This window comes from Myripristis murdjan, chromosome 12, assembly GCF_902150065.1.
Source record: "Myripristis murdjan chromosome 12, fMyrMur1.1, whole genome shotgun sequence".
Taxonomy (NCBI): Eukaryota; Metazoa; Chordata; class Actinopteri; order Holocentriformes; family Holocentridae; genus Myripristis; species Myripristis murdjan.
The window spans coordinates 30,913,517-30,933,238 of record NC_043991.1 but is presented as its reverse complement, the minus strand read 5'-3'; the positions used below and the strand labels follow the sequence as shown (position 1 = coordinate 30,933,238).

Here is a 19,722-nt window from a genome sequence, read left to right as displayed (position 1 = left end):
TGACAGCTTCAGAGTTGCTGTAAGGTTGATTATTTCACTTTGACTAAGCTAGGCTAATGATTCCCATAGACATCAAGTCTTTATGCTAAGGTAGCACAAAGTGCTACCCATTGGGACTGAACCACTGGATGTACAGAGGTGAAAATGGTATTGAACATCATGTCTCAGTCTGGGTAAGTCAGAAAAAGGCTATTTTGCCCCAAAATTTGGAGTAATCCTGTAACAGAGAGCAACTGATCCCCTCCCCTCTTCGCTCTTATTATGAATTTCAAAGTGTTTTTGATTTTGCAGTTTGGCTACATAGTGATGGGGAAAGCTAATGAGAAAATGCAAACAAAGTTTACAACTGCATCAAATTATAAGAAGAAAGTAGTTCTTCAATAGAGACCGAATCCTACATCAAAACATCAGTTACATCTTGGAAGAATATTGCAAGCTTACTAGTAGATGTTACAAAACCCCCCTGGGAGTGTCTGTTCTCTCCGAAACATCTTTCCCACTTTACTTCATCAGCCAATATAAGACTACACAACCACTTGGGTCCTTTTACCACATTAAAATTCAGGAGCCCCCCCTTTGAACTGCTGAGGCTATGCATCTGAGAAACTAATATCACTTAATAATAACTCCATTTCCTGCTTCAACTCAGCTGTTATGATGGCTCTTTCCTGTTATCAACTTTGCTCTGTCGATTGCTATAGCACAGATAATTTACAAGGCCTCTTGTAGCCCCAGGCTGTGCCTTTCAATTTGTAACTAGCCCAGAGAACCGGGCTTCTTGTTCTATGAATTTATGGCAGTATTGATCAGCAGAGAAAGCCAAAAGCAGCTCTCTCCTTAAAATAGGCTCTGCTATTTCCAGAGTTAAGTATTGTCAGAGGTAATGAGTGGCTGTCTGACAGAGGCAGCGTCTTCCCAGCAGCCCTGATTGAAGCCATCATTCTGAATAGTAATATAAAAAACTTGGTATTATATGAGCACTTCATAGGTAAATGCATCTTTAACATTCTCTTTGATTATTGGACAGAGTCAGCAAATCTGAATACCAGCACTGCAAAACTAAAGAACCCGAGGCTATCTCAACACAGGCGTTGCTGTATCTTAATGAGGTGCCTTGTAGACAGCCAACTGCTATCCATGCAAAATATCACAGCCTGAGACCTATCTATCAACAATTTGCTGTTCAGTGCAATCATTATAAATGGAATAAAGAAAAGTACTTTAATGCATTGCAGCGGCCCTCAACTAGGCTAATATGAGCCTGCAGCCTACAGTAATCAGACTGCCTTCATCTCTTTTTCTTGCCTGGTTTTATCTTCACAGTTCTTTTGGATTATTGTTTTCATTCCTCCCTCAAGGTCCAGAGGGCAGCTTAAGTGAGTCAACCACAGAACAGACTGTTCAGTGACTAGCTGAAGGCTAAAGAAACATGATTACCTCCACCCTAAAAGGAGGAAAGAGCAGAGTGGCTCTCAATTTAGTCCGGTGCCTAAAGAGATTCTCCCTGTCTTCCTTTTCTCTTGCAACCCCCCACCCCACCTCCAACCCCCCATCTGTCCCTCGGTGACAAGCCTCCTTCAAACCGATCAGCGCAGCCTTTCTCATCTGAGCACACATATCTGAAGAGCTAAAAGCCTTGGAATGGTCAGATTCCATCTAAAAAAGAATGCCAATTTCACAACAACCCTTCCATTACCACACATTTGTCAAAGGAAAGATGAGCAGAAAAAAAAGTAGAAAGAACATAACAGAGAGGAAAGGTATCTCCAGGGGAAACCCTACACTACTTAACCAGCAGAAAATGAGACAAAAATTGGAATACCTTCCATTATGCCCCTAATTTGCGGCTGGATGAAAATGCATCTAGGAGGGCATTATAATTCAGCAAAAGGCCAGTGATTTAAAGCAAAAAGGTTTTACACCAACAGCAGATGAGAGCAAGAAAGCAGCCATAAAAGCATATCTGATGAAAGTTTCTTTCATCCTGTTATCTAAATTTAAAATTTAAAGAGATTTTGTGAAAACTTATGATTAAAATTGCCTTCGTACTTGAGCGGAATTACTAAAACGGGGAAAGAGACACAAGATCAAAGTGATCCCAGACAGCAGAATGATATTATCTGGTCTAAGATCTCAAGTGGTATCAATTCTCTAGCCCTCCACATAATGTGATGCTCCACCAGAGAGAGAAAAAAAACAGGTTTTGTGCCTTGCACATATGGAGTTTTACGTACACTTATAGGACATGTCTACAGAAGGGTGAGTAGCTGAAATGATACATAAATGCAGCATAAAATTACGTACATGAAAGCAATGTTAAAAATGGCAGGGATTGGAACACAGTAGTTCAACTCTACATTTCTTTGCAGCATAAAGGATCTTTATCACTCGGTGAATGTTGCCTCCTTTCAAGCCAGTCTCCTTCAATCAGCTTTTCAATCAGCAGCTAATCTCCCTTCATGCAGGACATTATTCTATATGTTTAATCCCAGTGCCCATTTGCCTAGCTTTTCAGTTTTACTGTGATTACCCCTCCACCATCCCCATGACTTATAAGTTAATGTCGACAAGGTCTCTACTCTCATGGATAATAAGAAAAGGGCACAAAGTTTAAGATGCAAGAGCGTCTAATCCTTGCCACTCTGGGACAGCATCAATTCAGCTGATAAGCAGCGTTATCAGGCATGATGTGGTCCACTGAGAGCTCACCAGGGAGATAAAGACCTTTTTGCTCTGCCGTCCATCTTTTGTCTCCCATGGCTTTTTGATAAGGATGTTTTGGCAGACAAATTGCCCCCCTCCATCAATCATGAACTCATTTTCCAGAATCTGAGGGAAAATGGCATGAAAAATAAAAAATATCTCATTTTCTGATGCATTGTCTGTCCTGGGATCAGGGCAGGGTTCTGTGTGAGGAGATAACAAGGGCATTTGAAGAACGACAAGGGCAGTGATTAGGAGACTGCATGATGTGCTGTGGTGGCTTAATTAAATGGGAAGAGAACTGATTCTCTAAAAAGGTGCTCTGAATCAGGATGCCATCCCCCAAAAATAAATGTACCCTGGAGGCATAATCAAACCTGTTATCATTTCTGTTTGGATTATAAAATGAATTCCAGCTTCAGCAAAAGGTCTGGCCTATACAATCAAAGCTATGTAAATCACATTTTTTTTTCCAGGATATTAAAGCTGTTTATGCACCAATACCCAGGAAACGCACTGCTAGATTACAAAAAAAAAAAAACAAAAAAAAAAAATCAAGTTTTCATGTTATCCAAAATGTGTCACCTGTTTTTGCTTTTTTTTTTTTTTTTGACTGTTGAGAGCTGCTGCACATCAATATCTATCATAGTCGGGGTATTAAAATGGATGATGTGAATGAGTCCCTCCCAGAAGCTGTAAATTAACACATGGGCCTTGATAAAAGCATCTGTGTGACCTGCCAGGGTCTTTCCTCTCCTCGTAGCAATATAAAGGATCTGAGATGGAGTAGCAACACAATGTCCAGAGACTGTCCCTCTCCACAAATCCAAACACGCCATGAAAGACACACACACACACACACACACACACACACACACACACACACACACACACACACACACACACACACACACACACACACACACACACACAATCCTCCCCCACCACATTCACACACCCCTCCCTATCCCAGTCATCTCAGCTCCTGTTAGCAGTTCTCAGAATCCTCAGTCAATAATTAGATGATAATGAAAAAGGTTTAAGATGAGCACCCTTTTCACTAACTAGGTGGATTAGCATGTGAGTGCTATGCTAATATTCTTCCTTCCCTATCCATTCAGAATCAGAGGGACTGGCAGTGCAAGGAAAGAACAGAAGATAAAGAAGCCAAAAAAAAAAAAAAAAAAATTACCTTACAATAAAGTTAATTTTACAAAAATAAATGATGAATTGCAATTGGTTTATTCCAGAGGTGAAAAAGCAATGTTTAATCTCATGAGTCCAAGAGAAGTGGTTTGCAAATCACAATGCATTTACTGTGTAATTACATTGTATGTTATTTATGGCACTGATAATACTGTGTTCATGGGAGACACTGCAGGATCCTGTCTGAGTAATGGAGACAGGACAAGAAGTCTGACATTCAGATAGAATTAGACAGCAGTGCTGCTGCAGCTGCTGGTTTCATCTCTGCACACACACACACACACACACACACACACACACACACACACACACACACAACATCAATTCCCCCAACCCCCTCATACATTTTTAATAGAATCTATTACTCCTGGATTAGCCGATAAGAGCCGGCCTGGTTAAATTCTCTAATAGTTTGCATAATTGGTATCAGAGCACTATATAAGGGAGATCCAGATTTCTCTCATACATTTTCCTTCTCTGAAAAAAGACACAAAGATTCAAATGCAGTATAACCAAACAACCCAGAGCCTCTCAGCTCCACGCTATAAGCACACTCCAAGCCCCAGGCTGATAACAATGAGCCTCATTTCCATTGAGATTAGCTCCTGTAAAAGGTATTACAACAGTGTTAAACATGGCTTCCTATATAATTCATGCACATGCCCAAAATATATGTGAAATAAATACAATGGCTGTGCAAAATTCAGACAGATGTCCAGATCGTTCACTTGGATGGAAATCATGCAGCATTTATGGCAGGGTGTCTGGGAGATGGATGATGTTTCACGATCTATGTTGTGCCTGGCCTTCTAAAACCACAGCAGTATTCAAACAGTCTTTTCCACACAAAGCTTGAAATGGTGATAATTTTACATACTTTTTTTTTTTTTTTTTAAATCATGTCTTCCAGTTGCCATACTTAACTTCGGCACTTAATGATTACCATCACAAACAGAGAACCTAGGATTTCCTTCCCCCTTTTCATTCTCATTAGTTAAGAGCCTATGAAAATAATTACTGAATGTAACCATATCGTTCAAGAGGTAAAAATCTATTTATTCTGAACACTAGAAGACTGCACTCATACCCCTTTTCCACCAGGGCTGGTTCGGAGCCGGTGCCTGACTTAGCACCAGTTTTTTGGTTTTCCACCGCCCGAGCTGGGGCCAAACTGGTGCCAAACTGGTTCCAAACTGGTGCTAGGCAAGCACCGACTCCGAGCAGGGGCTAAACAGGAGCCAGAGAAAGAACCGATGACGCGGCCCACCGCGTCATTGGTGGGCGGGGTTACAAAACAAAACAGGAACTGCGAACGCTATAAACATAAACAATAATCCCCGAGAAGCCGTGGGTTATACTGATTTTACAGCGGCATGGAACGCGGCTCAGCAAATTACATTTAAGGATGAGAAGCACCCGTTTTATAACTAAACATAGCTGTCATTCGTTCCGATCACGAATCCGACAGGTAGCCGGCAATAATTGTGTTTTTCGCCTCTGTATTGAAACGTAGGCTTGTAAAGACACACGCAGTATTTGCATCGCTAATAAATCCAGATCCTGCTCCACCCGGGGCCAGAAACTGTATCGGGAAAGCAGCGTTATATGCTTGACTGAGACGCGGCTCACGAACACGATCAGTTTCAGCGGCTTCAGGACAGGACGGGCGGATGCAGCGGATTAATAAAGTATCATTCATTCATTCATTCATGATGGTTATTGTGATTCTGAGCGAGCGTCTCGCGCACCCGTCATTACGTTTTCCGAAGACGTCATGACGTGGCTCTGACTTGGCTCCACTTTGCTCTTGGCCGGTGGAAAAGCAAACCGGTTCTTCGTTGGCACCAGTTAAGCACCGGCTCTAGCACCAGCTCCGAACTAGCACCAGGTTTTTTCTGGTGGAAAAGGGGCATCAGTAGTGCAGATCTCCACCAGGCGTATCTCCCCTTTTCCGGACTATGGGCTCGGCAGAGACTCAGCAGCCAAATGTATTGCCTTATGCTTTTCAAATCACAAAATAAATTACTGTATGATTGAAACAGAATACAGTACAGTATAGAAATTATTCTATAAAACTCCCAAAGCCTCTCAGCTTTAGCTGTTTCTTGTTCACTCTGTATGTATTTTACTTTTTTACATACACTATAGCAGTGGTTGGGAACCTGTGGCTCACCAGCCTTTTGTGGCTCTTTGTCAAAAGTCACATAGCTTTTGACAGAAACCATGTTTCAAAGAGGCTACAAATTAAAAGACCAAATTAAAAGCTCTCTCTCTCTCTCTCTCTCTCACACACACACACACACACATCATTTTCTGATCATGAAGCATCAGGCTACGTAATCTATTTTAGCCCCCACTCTGACACTTTTTACAGTGTTTTTGTCCAGTGTCTGCTAAGAGCTCTGTTGACTTCCCTGTCAGCAGTGTGTAAAGTTGCCAAAAAAATATGCAATGCCTGTGCAGGGCGAACACAACCACAACAGGAAGTCAGGGAGCAACGTAGTGACCCTGGAAGAGAGAGAGAGAGACAGCAGCGGTGGTCAAGCGAGCTAGACAGTGAGTGAGGAGAGGGAGCAGACGTAGCCAAAACACACGTTTTGCAAAGGTTTTGAATCACCACAACCACGAGAGGTTCTTCATGGTACAAACATAACTGTGCACAATTTAGGCTACCAGTGCCAGTCATTTGCAAGAGTAGCCGTGGACAGACAGGACCAAAAACATCATCTCCTGCAGGCCGCTGCCTGCCACAGCTAGTTAAGAGCTAAGAGATGACATCAGGGGTGAAATATAAATATTATGGTTCTTCTCGTGTAAAATTTAATTGAACCAACAGCCTGATGGTTGTGTTACAATGAATGACGCCAATGGCACATGTTTGAATGTGCTAGAAACCAAAGGTCCTCTACTAGTCATATACCACTTAGGGACAGTTTTTCATCTATAATCTATATTTTCACTCACCAATGCACAGGCAATATTTTAGACACATACATGAATACAGATACTTGCTTTAATATAAATGCATCATTGTTGTTTTTCTCATGCTCTTAGCCTGAGACCTTTCACTGTGAGATGCCTTTGAAGGTATTTTGCTGCATTTTTTTTTACAAGTGTCCTTTACCCTTGCATATCTAAAAACTTTGAAAATGAAACATCCAGCTTTTCTTTGGAAGGGAAATATGTGACACAGTCATTTCAATTTCCATGATTAGAGCTATATTTGAACTGTTGTCCTTTATCTTTAGAAAGCGGTTAACTTGACCATGGTCTGAAATGAAAGCTGCATCAGCTAACATTTAGTTGGCCAACAGGCTACTTGCTGGGATGTATAAGGCACTACATTATTGTTTGGCTTCTTTCTTGCGAATGTGGATATTCATAGAATATTATTAGCATTGTTATCATAAAGTATCAATATATAATGTAAGAACTGTCTAACAGAGTAAGGAGTTGATAGCAACACTGCAGGAAAAGCAGAGGTGCAATGAAGATTTTCACATAAAGCCATATCATGTGTGAAGCCATCACACTTCCTTGTCCATCCACTTACTCCCACTTACTTAATGGTTAAAAAAAAAAAAAAAAATCAGACATGCTCAAATTAATAATATCAGATCACCTTCACTGACAACAGTCCAACATTTTTTTCAACATCATTCAACATTGCGGCACAAATGTGCAGACAAATGATCCCAAACAGAGATGGAAAACAGGTTGACCTTTAAGAGTACAACTCCTTGGGATCGAAGGCTAAATTATTCACCTTGTGAAGTATCTGTTAATGTTAATCTGTTAATTACAGTTTGACAGACAATAAATGATGAAAGTGTATGTAAAGGCTATTTCTGTGAAAGTAGTCGGTCTTTCCAGACAGTGATAAAAAAAGGACAATGACTTCATTATTTGATTTTGAAATTTGCCCTGCTCATGAATATCTGGCACTTGTGTGTGCACATCTGTCTCTGTGCCCAGCTGTCATCTGTGCACAGGGCTCCTAACACTTAGGAGGAAACACTGATTGAGATCAACATAACACAATTTTATGAGATTCCCAGGAATACTAGGACTACAAGGCTCCTGGGCCTGATATGAATTTGTTGTTTGATAATCTTAATTCTAACTCGATGTGTACAGAGACGCAGAGTAATATATTAGCCATGAACACAAAGCGGCACAATTATGTCTTATCTCAGTAAACAGCCTTGGCAGGGAATAGGAAGCCTTGGACTCACCCAAATCTGCCCTTGCACACAGACAGAGCCAAGGCAAGAGGAACACTCTGCATGGGGTAAAGTCTGGCCAATGCCGAGGTAGCATTAAAAAGGTAAACAGAGCCTTATCTTATCCTTATCCCACATATGAGGGTGCACACTGGGACACACTGTCAAACAACTAGGGGCACGCTGTCCAACCTTTGGAAAACCTTGACTTCATAAGATAACAGTGAGCTCAAAACACATATCCTCTTTAAAAGAACCAATCTGTAATGTAATCCCCAATTTAACATGTGGCATTTGACTCAAGCATAGGCAGAATGCTAAGAATATGTTTTTAGTCTCAACATCTTTACAAAATTTTTTCAAAAAGACAGAATGTGACAGATTATCATAATTGATTGGTAATTGTATTTTATATATATATATGTGATGTTATTTAAGTATAAAAAGAAAGGAGACGGTGTGCACATCAAACCCAAGTTTCTGGTGCAGGACAAATAAGAGTAACCACAAAAAGGGAAATTATTCACACACTGAAAATGAAGTTCCCAATAATTTATTCATGTGATGTTTGGGTCACAGACCTTCCATCGTTCATCAGCCTGTTGCCACAGTTTGCAAATGAGTTGCAAATGAGGTGATTTAACGGACATGTGCCCATTCCTCAGATAACCAAATGTACTGCAAATAGACGAACCATTCAATCAAACTACGTGCTCAATATCATTAAAGTGCCAAATGGAAAACAGACACAAAAAATCCAAAAGGCCAAACCATCCTATTTTTTGTAATCTGGTTTATCATCCACCACCACCACCACCAACAGCCAATTCCTCTAACTGGGAGTGCAAACTTGGACAAATCAGCTTATGAAATAATCAAACATATGCAAAGTTTTGAATGAATCCATATACATAACAGATAAGATTAGGCACTCTTTCTTAGAACACATGCATCTGAGCTTGTTTTGGTTTTGCATTTGTATCATTCTTCCGTGGTTGAAGTTGAACAGAGTCAGACGTGACTAGACTACATAAAACCAAGCAAGAACACCATGCACACAAGCTTTTCACAATTTGTTCACTTAACGTCCACCGAAAGAACAATGTGCTCGGTCAAGTGCTGTATTTTATTTAACCAACATAAAAAAACATGTTTGTTGTGTTTTCTAATTAGCTATTCTAATCTAACCAAAGTCACAGACGGATGCTCTAATTTCCCCTCAAGCGGCAAACTGTTTCTCCTAAGATTTAAAAATGCAAAAGAGAAATATTCTTACAACGTAACTGGCTAACGGTGACACACACACACACACACACACACATATACCTCCCATTCCAACCCCCCACCCCCTGTCAGCAAGAGGCATGGCTGCTCTGTATTCTGTCAGGGGTCACTGATTCTTTCAAGTCATTAAAAATGTTAATAAAACACAAACTCATGAGAAAAAGGTTGAGAAAATGTTCCCTACGCCGGTCTCACATGGGAGATATGTTATTTCCCACACTTAATGATAAGCTTTCTATCAAGCCTCATAGAAACACTAAATTAGGAAAAGGGCCTTTGATCCGCGCACTAAAGCAAAATGACATCAGCTTGCTGCCTTTCCAATGAGGGCAGATGTTGTATCAAGTGCAATCTGGCAGTGTGTTTAATGACTGAGCACCATCATGTAGACAAAATAAAGGAGCAGAGCAGGACGGCCTGCTCTGCCCCCTCCCCAGTGACCTCCGAGGCCCAGTCCTTAACCCTCCACCCTTAACCCTCTGTCCTTCTACCCCTTCATCCTATTAAATTGAAAAGACCAATTAGACAGATTTTAAAAGATGGCAGGCTGCCTGTAATTACACACGACATCCCTTAGCAGATAAAAAGGTGATTACTATGGGTGCATGGGAGGAACTGCATAGCAACCAAGCCATTGACATTATCCCTGCCAGATGAGCATAGAGATCAGGCACACATGGTTTTTCTGAAGTCACTTTGCATCATCCTATCATCCAATCTCTTTACTAGAGACACAACACAAACTAAACTGGGGGAACATGGTGGGAAAAAACATGACCTTAATCAGTCCTTCTACTGGACTAGGTGATAATCATGCCAGAACTGAAAAAAAGGCCCATTCTCGAGTATAACAAGATCCCTTTGGGGTAGGAGCATTTAAGATTGAGTGAGCTTGTGGAAACTTTACAGTATATTGCAAGGTAGCACTGTCATAGCTCAGCTTTGCTTCTGAAAAAAGCAGAGGGGGAGCAGGCAACCAAATGATAAATCCCTTCTCCTCACAGAGCTGGAGGGAGACTGCTGGGGTGGGATGAGAGATCAGTGGGAAACCCCATGGATACTTATGCATGACTCTTCAAAATTAAACAAAAATTACAAGCTTCTCAAACATGCTGTGTGTGGTTCTGTAGTTATAGCCTAGACAAAGCACATGCTAACCACCTGAACATAACCTGACAAAAAAAATAAATAAAAAATAAAAAATACACAAATGGCAGCACTAAAGAATAAAAAATGCTATCTCCATCCTTCCATTATTTTGCATTTCATTACACTGGCTCACTCTGATGGACTATTCACAATGTTTCCAAATGATCAAAGATGAGATGTTTTATCACTGGTAGAGCAAAGCTACTCATATTATGTGTCTAGTGTGCAGCATATCCACTGTGGAAATAAAAAAGCATATGCCACTACACTGCTATTCAAACACTTCACAGAATTCTGCAAGCAGACCAATGAATTGACTGTCAAGCTGAGCCCTGTGGACAGAGCAATTTCCTTAGGAGAATAAGGCACTGCGTTTTTCATTTAGATTAATTACATCGTGGCGACTCAAAGGCATAATGGTCATGATTTAAGAAGAAAAATGATATGGGGAAGGAAAACAGGGGAGAGCTGCCCACTGGCTTCAAGTTAAAAAGAAGAGGAAACAGCTCCCTGAGGCTTCACATATCCCTTGCATGGGTCAGAAACAACAGCATGTTCAAGGTATGTAGAACACAATCAATTTCAACCTTTTTTTTTTTCTCTTTCTGGTGGGAAGCTGTGACATCCCATCTCTCTGGGCCATCCATGGTTTGGCACAAGCAGGATAGAATTTCACACCTGGCCAATAATCTATAAGGGCCCTGTGTTGCTGCTATAACCTTCAACCTCGGTTGCCACCGGTGCAGTGAGGTGCGATGATCCCACCTCCGGCTTAGACAATAGAGTGGGAAGCTTAGCCTTTAGAGGCAGCTTTCAAAGAGCAGTAATATACTTCAAAGGCATTTCCTGTATCCAATGAGATTCTGACAGAAAAAAAACCCTTTTGATTGAAAGCAGCGCATAGTTCACACAATCATTACGTCGCAGGGAGAAGAGGTGGACTGCTGGACTTGACCCTTTTGTACGGGCAGTCAGAAACTAAATGTGCTGCGTTACACACTGTTACTCTGCCTGGAAAAATCTATAAAGGATGGTAGGCCTGTCGTAGCGTAGCTTTAACTGATAGAAATTGAATTAATTAACTATTTTTTCCAGGCCCAAACACACTTGTGCGGATAATCAGTGCAAGTGGCCCGTGGAGTGTGCTCATGTAAATCCACATGTGCATAAGCCTATAATAACAGTAAGGACTCTGGTGTGCTAGAAGGGCGAGACGCTCCTATCCATTAGTGCACACTGGGCATCTTCACTCCTTTAGCGCTGTCGACCCACAAATCAATGCAGGGCTTCTCCTGCCAGCATGCATTGGAACAGCCTTCACTCACTGACCACAAACCCTCTCCTAAATCCTTCACTATCATTTGCATCACTGAAGTCTTAACAGCTGTGATTCAAATCAAAGTCAAATGCTATGAAAAAATGCAGAATAAACCCACATTCCCCGCACTGAGTATGTTTTCTACAAGCGCACGGGGTGTCCGTGAAACGTGAACTGTAATTATGCAAATGAGAACATAATCAATTCCTTACAGAGTTTTATCATAAGGCCTGTTTATCTTTGGTTCTCCACGGCTGATTGGTCGCTCTCCCAGACGGCGGAAGGCGTATTTCCTCTGCAAAAGCGAGCTCGCCACTAATGTCCCGATGAGCGATGGAAAACTCTGTGGAAATATCCATTGATGAGGTCAAGTCCATTAACCGCAGCCTACTCCTTCAACATGATCAACTCGTGCAAAACGTTCATTTTGCCGATTGTTTCGCTCGCTGCCGCTCACATCTCCTGCCAGCAGCCGACCTAGCTTCTCTGTAATGTGATGTCGGAGTGGAAATGAGTCCTAAGCGCAGTTGAAACCGGCTTCAGACCAATCAATCAAGGGGAGATTTGAATATTCCCACGGCTCGGCCAATCGTCTGAGGGAGAAGGCGGTCGCTGCGTTGATGCCGATCCCGTCGAAGTAAGCACGTTGCTGTTTCGCGGAAAATTTTAAAGGCGAAGAGCGTCCGTCAGCAGCAGAGGCAGCACAATCCCATCCGTCAGCAGCCGTCTCTCAGGGAGGCAGGGGTGCAGCAGCAGCACGGGACGGACTTCCTCCAACTGTCACAGCAGCCGAGAAGGGAATATACAACAGCGTATTTGGGCCATTGTTGGGAGAAAAAAAATTCTGGATCTCAGAATTTCTGAGATTAAAGTTGAAAATTTATGAGAAAAAAACTCAAATATTCTCTTACATTAAAGTGGAACATTTATAAGGAAAAAAATCGACTTTGTCACAAATTTGCGAGAAAAACTCAAATTCTGAGATTAAATTGTATACTTACTAGAAAAAAAAAGAATATTCTTAAATCAAAGTTGTAAATTCATGAGAAAAAAAATAGAAAATTCTGAGATTATAAAGTTGCAAATTTACAAGAAAAAAACTCCAGAAAAGCGTTTTTCTCCTACTGTGGGATTCAGTAAGAAGGAAATCCTGGTGATTTTAGTCCAAAATCACAATATCATCAGCAGCATCCGGACTTTGTAGAGACATTGCCGTGACTTGGGCCGATCCAGAAGAAAATGATATTGCGATTGGTATTGGTAAGGTTAATTGGTGATGGATTTTTTTTCTGAACCTTTTACACAACTGTATGTAGTTTTCAAAAATAATTATTCAGCTGTACATTTTATTCTGGAACTGTTATTGTTATCTTATTACAACTTCCTGTGTTCGTTTTATGTCATTATTTAGCTGTTTAGTAAGTAATCTGATTTTAATACTTATTTGTTGCTCTGCACAGTTGCATGTTGCAAATTTTGTAAACCAAAAGAAATGAAAGTGGTTAACTTGTTTACAGCAAATACATTGTCTGCTGGTTTATTTTGTTACTTTTCAAAGCACCATATTCAGCATGCCACGCATTGGCTTTGAATATTAGACCACTGCTGAGAGTTTGCTACCTTTAACATTAAAAGAGGAATAAAAACCTACCAGGTTCAAACTAGTTTCAGTTAGTTTCCAGAGTGGGTTTGGCTGTTTCAGTTTAGTTTTTATTGGTTAAAAAATGTTCAGTTTTAGTTACATTTTTATTGATTTCAGTATTCGTTTTAGGCATTTTTATAATTATAACTTTTCCTTTTATTATAATATGTCAGGGTCAAGTTCAGAATAGGTATTCCAATACAAAGGCAGTCATGTTGAACATGAACATGAGTCTCAACATGAGCACCAGCGCCTCCTCACGCTTGTTGTGCTCACACATTTGACCAGATTGACAAACATGAAAACTAAACACACTTTCTGTAGATTTTTAAAATTTTATTTTAGTTAGTTTTGTGAGAACACATTGTCATTTCATTTAGAATTTGTTTTTTTCTAAAGTCTAGTTTTTTGGTTTTTCATTTAGTTTTAGTGAACTGTAACAACCTTTCCACAACATCACCAAGAGAGTACTGTGCAGGGATGTTGAAAAGCTCTCTGGTACAAAGACCGGAACTCTGGTGTGTGGCAGAGTCCCGCAGAACCATACATTTCATATGAGGTTTTATCCAGTTCTAAGATGAGAAAGATCAAATGGAAGAGGAGTGTGTGATACCAAGTTGCTCACATTCTGTGTTGTATTTTGATGCTGTATCCATTTTTCTTCTCGAGGTGGGAACAATGCAGCATCATTTGTCAATATAATAGTCGACTGCCTTATGTGTTCCCCTTTAGGACATGAGCTATGTGAAATATCCAGATAGCAGATGACATCATATATCTTTTGCCACCTTTGCTTGAGTGCTCACTCAACTTAAATCTAATAATATTTCTCTGTGACTGTAAAAATGACTCAACTTGAGTATGTTGTGGGGCTAATGGCATCACAGTATGGGCTGTCTGCCTCACCGGGGAAGTAAATGTACCGGCGCATGTGTGTGTGTGTGTGTCTGTGTGTGCACGCGCGTGCATGTGTGTCTTACCAACCAATGCTTTTGCAGGTGCTCTGACACAAAAATGATTCCAATTTCACCATCTGATTGTCGGAGTAAAACAGCTGCGCCCACGTCTGCCCTTAAGCTTCTTGCTCCTTAATGTGGCCCTAGCATCTTGCATGTGTGACCTCACATCCTGTGCACTCACACATGCAGAAGCACCGCAGCACTCACGGCATTTTTTCATCTTCAAGAAGCTAAATTTAATTTTGAACATCCCTTTAATTTCTTCATATTAAACACATCATTGTGCGCTCAGACCCTACACTCCAGTGAATAGTCCCAACACTGTGAGCTGGTCGCAGACATATTCACTACACATCCGTGGCTTGATTAGCTCTAAGTGAAAGACAGATGTTTCTTAGCCTTTGAAAAAGACAAATGGGTGCACACCAGGCATAAAGACTTGAAGCAGACATATTCTACCCCACTGTTGCTGTCACAAAGAATATTGAATTGTTTCTTGACAGCTCCCCGAGTGTCATTCTTCAGTCTGATTGAGGCCTGCAGATGGCAAATGAGGTTACCATGCCAACTGGTATCCCAATATTACACAATGAAGAGGTAGATAGGGAAATGTTCTTTCATTACTCACAGATTGTTGTCACATATATAAATCAAAAGGATACTTATATTGATAAAAAGGATTTGGTGGATTAGAGTATGCTGGCATAACACCAATCAATCCATATGACACTGAGAACTGTTTTGTCCCCTTGTGGTTTGTCCCTTATAGAGAGCAGTCTTGTTCCAATATTATAATTATAGTACTGAGTAGAGGATTGTAATACCTTTGTGTTATTATGGTATTAGCTTTTTCAATTCTTCATATCCACAAATCTCCAAAACTTATTTCATCTCAAGGCTACTCAACTGTAGCCAACATGTTAAAATCTACCTTCAATTAACATTTTACCTACTGTATTGATTAATTTAAATATTTATTATATATTTATCTATTGATTCACTGAATGACTGAATGACTGAATGAATTATTGATGATGATAACACGCAATGTCTCATGATATTGTATCTTAACATTTGAAGAAAACAGTACCTTTCACTGCTTGGGAACATATATGTACCTTTCTGGCTCTGGGAAAAGTTCACATAATTACCTAGAGCTCCAGTAATTAGCCCTATAGGGAGTACATCTGTTCCATTGTACCTTAGGAGACAGAAATGGACAGAAATGTACCCTTATTTGTGATAATGTACCATCTAGTAATTGTAGAGTACATTAACCCCTTCTTTAACTCTTTTCCCAGGGTCTGATGTTAATAAGGTGTTATGTGATTCAAAGCACGGCCTCCTAACCCATTCTGCATGTGTGTTATGATCAGCAGTTAACCAGGTGGGACAACACTCACAGATAAATATTTGATAGCTCCATTAAATGGCCCTATTAGCAATTAGTATTTCATGCTTGCAAAGAATTGCTTCTTTGGTGAAATGTGTAGCCTGTAAAGAAAAGTAAAGTAAAGTAAAAAAAAAAAAAAAAAAAAAAGCCTTAGACTGTCTTATTAAAATACTGTGTATATGTTTTGGATATAGGTTTCATGAGGGTGTGCTCACAGACAAATAGGCAGTATTTCACTCCTTTGGTTTCCTTCATCCCTTATATTTTGGTGTGTAATGGTCCTTTTTCCAGCGATACAATGAAAACTGCTTCCGAACTCAAAGGTGAAAATGAACAAATATGCACAGTAATATACAACTAAAATAGATCACAGACAATCACAACGATATATAACGTATGTTCATGTGTGCATAAACATGCATGTTTATATACGTGTATGTTTATACTCACTGTGGGCAGTACATAGCAAAATAAGCCTCTTGATCTAGTTTTATTGAAGCAGAAAATTTTTATTCAAAGAATGGGTAGCAAAAAATGCCACTGAGCAGATGCTGTCTGTGTGTAAGACTTCAAGACATATGCTCAGCATCTTAGCACCATTAAATGTAGCCAGTCTCAGAAACAGAGGCAGATTTGTCTTCAAAGATTAAGCCCATAAAAAAAGTTGTACAGCTGATGGCCAGGCTCTAACTACATAGCAAGAATACAGACAGGGCAAGCTCACATGATGAAAGCAGAAACCAACACCATTGTGCCTCTAATAATGAAAGTCAAGGGATATAATTGATTATTTCGCAAGAATACATGACTTGGCAAGCTAGAGTCATGTCGTGTCCCAAATATCTGTGCAACATAAACACTCCACTTATAAGCATGTCACGCAATCATAATCCTAAAAAATAACTAAGAAATATATATTACAGAACATTTTTCAAGCGTCTAAACCATATGGCACACATGCCTAAGGCTGCTGTGTTCAACAGGGAATGAAAGATTTGTGAACATTACAAACTCATTGCTTTGATGAGTTATTCATGCCTATGAGCTGGCATCAACCTCCTGAAAATACTTCACATGAACTTCTAGGAGTTATTTTACAACCTTCGGGCTCATGGAGGCTAAACAGCAAACAGCCAACGCTGCATTTTTCTGCATCGCTGAGAAAAAATATAAAGGGCTAAATACTGTCAAATTTCACAGTTTAAATGTTTGGTATTTGGTAAACACCTTTGCATTACCTGGGAATGTATTTATATTCAGAGCACTGTTAGGTAAGACATGTTGCAGGATTTATGAGTATCTTTTAAAAGAGGATTCTAAAAAAATGCCGGAAATCACTTCTTGAATTCCTAATACTAAGCATATCCCAAAGGAATATGTATGTGCTGTAGCTGTGATACTGGCTGAACACCAAAGATAAATATGCATATGGTCAGGTGAATGACCATAGATGTGACAAATTTTTCACATCTGTGATCCCAACTAAACCTTGGTATCTCCAGATGATTTGAATGAAATAAATCAATTTAATTCAAGAATCCATGCAATCCAATCCAATCGTTCAGTCATAAAGTTTACTTTTATGATACCTATAATGCTCTAATGCTGGTTTTCTTGTTGTCACAGTAACAGAGGTGTTCATTCACTTCTATGTTTGGCACTGAGTTCATAGTTAGTGCTGCTGCTGGACTGGACTGCATTTTATGGAGAGCTGCTTATACTATTCTGTCCCCTTCATGTATATAAATATGGAGGACAAAAAAATTAAAAACACCTCTCAATAGTCAAGAGCTCTGCAAAGTACAACCTCAATAGTAAACAGAGAATTAAATTGACACGTTCTCCACAATGTCAACACAAACTGAACATTATAAACTTTGTTAAAAGGTAGAATTTATGGCAGAGCTGTTGAGCTGAACTGCATTAGATTATTCAGGTGGATCTAATAAAGTGGCCACTGAGTGGATGCTGTTAACCATTTTATATATGTTTTATATATATTTTTGTTATAAAAGAGAATATAATTTGTTTTATTGACCACATCTTTTGGCCAAATTGCTATGATATCACATAGCCTAGATCCAATGGTATTTTTTCTAAATACTAGATAAAAAGGTTTTCTCTCCTACTATCATTGCGGCAGTCATTCTATTTTGGCTATGTGTAACCACATAGGATGCCAACCGCTCCCTCTTAAGACTGTCCTCATCAGACCGGAATGAACCTGGCACTGACACAAATAAAGAGTCCCATCTGTGCCTGGCAGGCAGAGGCAAATGAACCAATAAATTCTTGGTAAAGTCTCCTCTTTCTCTCATTGGCGGTCACTGCCCTCGTCTTGTCAACCATAGGAGAAAGTTCAAGGGTAACTAAATATCAGCAGGAGTTTGGGACAACCCCAATAACTCTCTGTAACAGAGCCATAACACACGTAAATCACTTTCAAGGTTCGCACAGTCCACAGGGTACTAGAAGTGAGAGCCATTAGGGCCTGGAAACATTCATGGTGTCAACAGGAGTACATGTGCCTCACAAAAAAGACCCTTTGGATGAATCCCTATAGTCGTTCACTAGGTGCAAAAAGCTTGTCACTGCCTGTCAGCCACACTGATCATGACAGAAAGTCACCTCCATGCTACTGAACTGCAGCAATTCATGCTGTAGCATAGTGCCATCTGCTGGCAGAGGCATGCTTGTACAGATTTCATTTTCATACGACAATACATAAACTACGGTATACACTCAGTGGCCACTTTATCAGGTCCACCTGTACAAAGTAATGCAGTTCAGCTCAGCAGCTCTGCCATCAATTCTACCTTTTAACAAAGTTTATAATGTTCAGTTTGTGTTGACATTGTGCAGAATGTGTCACTTTAATTCTGTGTTTATTACTGAGGTTGTGGTTTGCAGAGGTCTTGTATTGGACTACATTATATTGAGAGGTGTTTCTAATTTTTTGTCCTCCTTATACATGAGGGGGACTGAATAGTAGAAACAGCTGTCAATCAAATGCAGTCCAGTCCAGCAGCAGCACTAACTAGAAGTGAATGAACACCTCTATTACTGTGACAGCAAGACAAGTTGAGCATTATAGGCAGCAGAAAAGGAAACTTTATGGCACAGTTGGATTGGATTAGATTAGATTGCACAGGTAGACCTAATCATTTAGCCATTAGTATATGCATAAACTCAATATGATTCATACATGAAAGTATTAACATATGCTTAATTAATGTACAGTTACTGTAGCATTACTGACAAAACAATAAACAAAAACAAAACAAACAAACAAACAAATAAGAACAGCTTTTCAAGGCAGCTTTTCACCAAACTATTGTTATCTCACAAAAGAATCTGTAAGAGCATTTTAAAGAGAGATACTCTTGTTACTTTTCTTTTCTGGGGAGTGTCCCAAAAACACTGCTGTACTTGTTTTGGTATGGTAAACAGGAGTGAGGAGAGGTGTATGTAAATGTGCCTGCTCTTTACTCGCTAACATCTATGTCGTTAGTTTTAAAAATATGAAAATGTAATCTTTGGGTTTATACAGTCTAATAGGAATCTGAAAGATGTTTAAATAAAACAAGGAACACAATACGAGAACTCTTACATCTTTAAGAACCAAAAAAGTGTGTCGACTGTAATATTTTGAATAAATGTATGTAAATTCCCTGCCAGCTCTGCTTATGGTAAATTTTTTTTGAGTGAGTCTTTATATCAAGTCCTGAACATACAAAGACGACAGCAACATGGCAGACAAACAGAGGAAGCATCAAGGCAACACAGCCTGGCTTTACACTTTTGTACTGGATTTAGTTTTCATGTTGAAATGTGTTTCAATAAAG

General features: G+C 39.9%; 1 protein-coding gene across 2 annotated transcripts in view; it reads right to left on the bottom strand.

Annotated features, from left to right (window-relative positions):
- The window catches only part of LOC115368881 (protein FAM222A-like), a 28,488-nt gene extending 16,120 nt beyond the window's left edge, over positions 1-12,368 (bottom strand). For both annotated transcript variants that reach the window (XM_030065294.1, XM_030065295.1), the window contains exon 1: positions 12,096-12,368. The gene's annotated coding sequence lies outside the window, so the exon portion shown is untranslated. The remainder of the gene's footprint in view (positions 1-12,095) is intronic.
- Between the last annotated feature and the right edge of the window lie 7,354 nt (positions 12,369-19,722).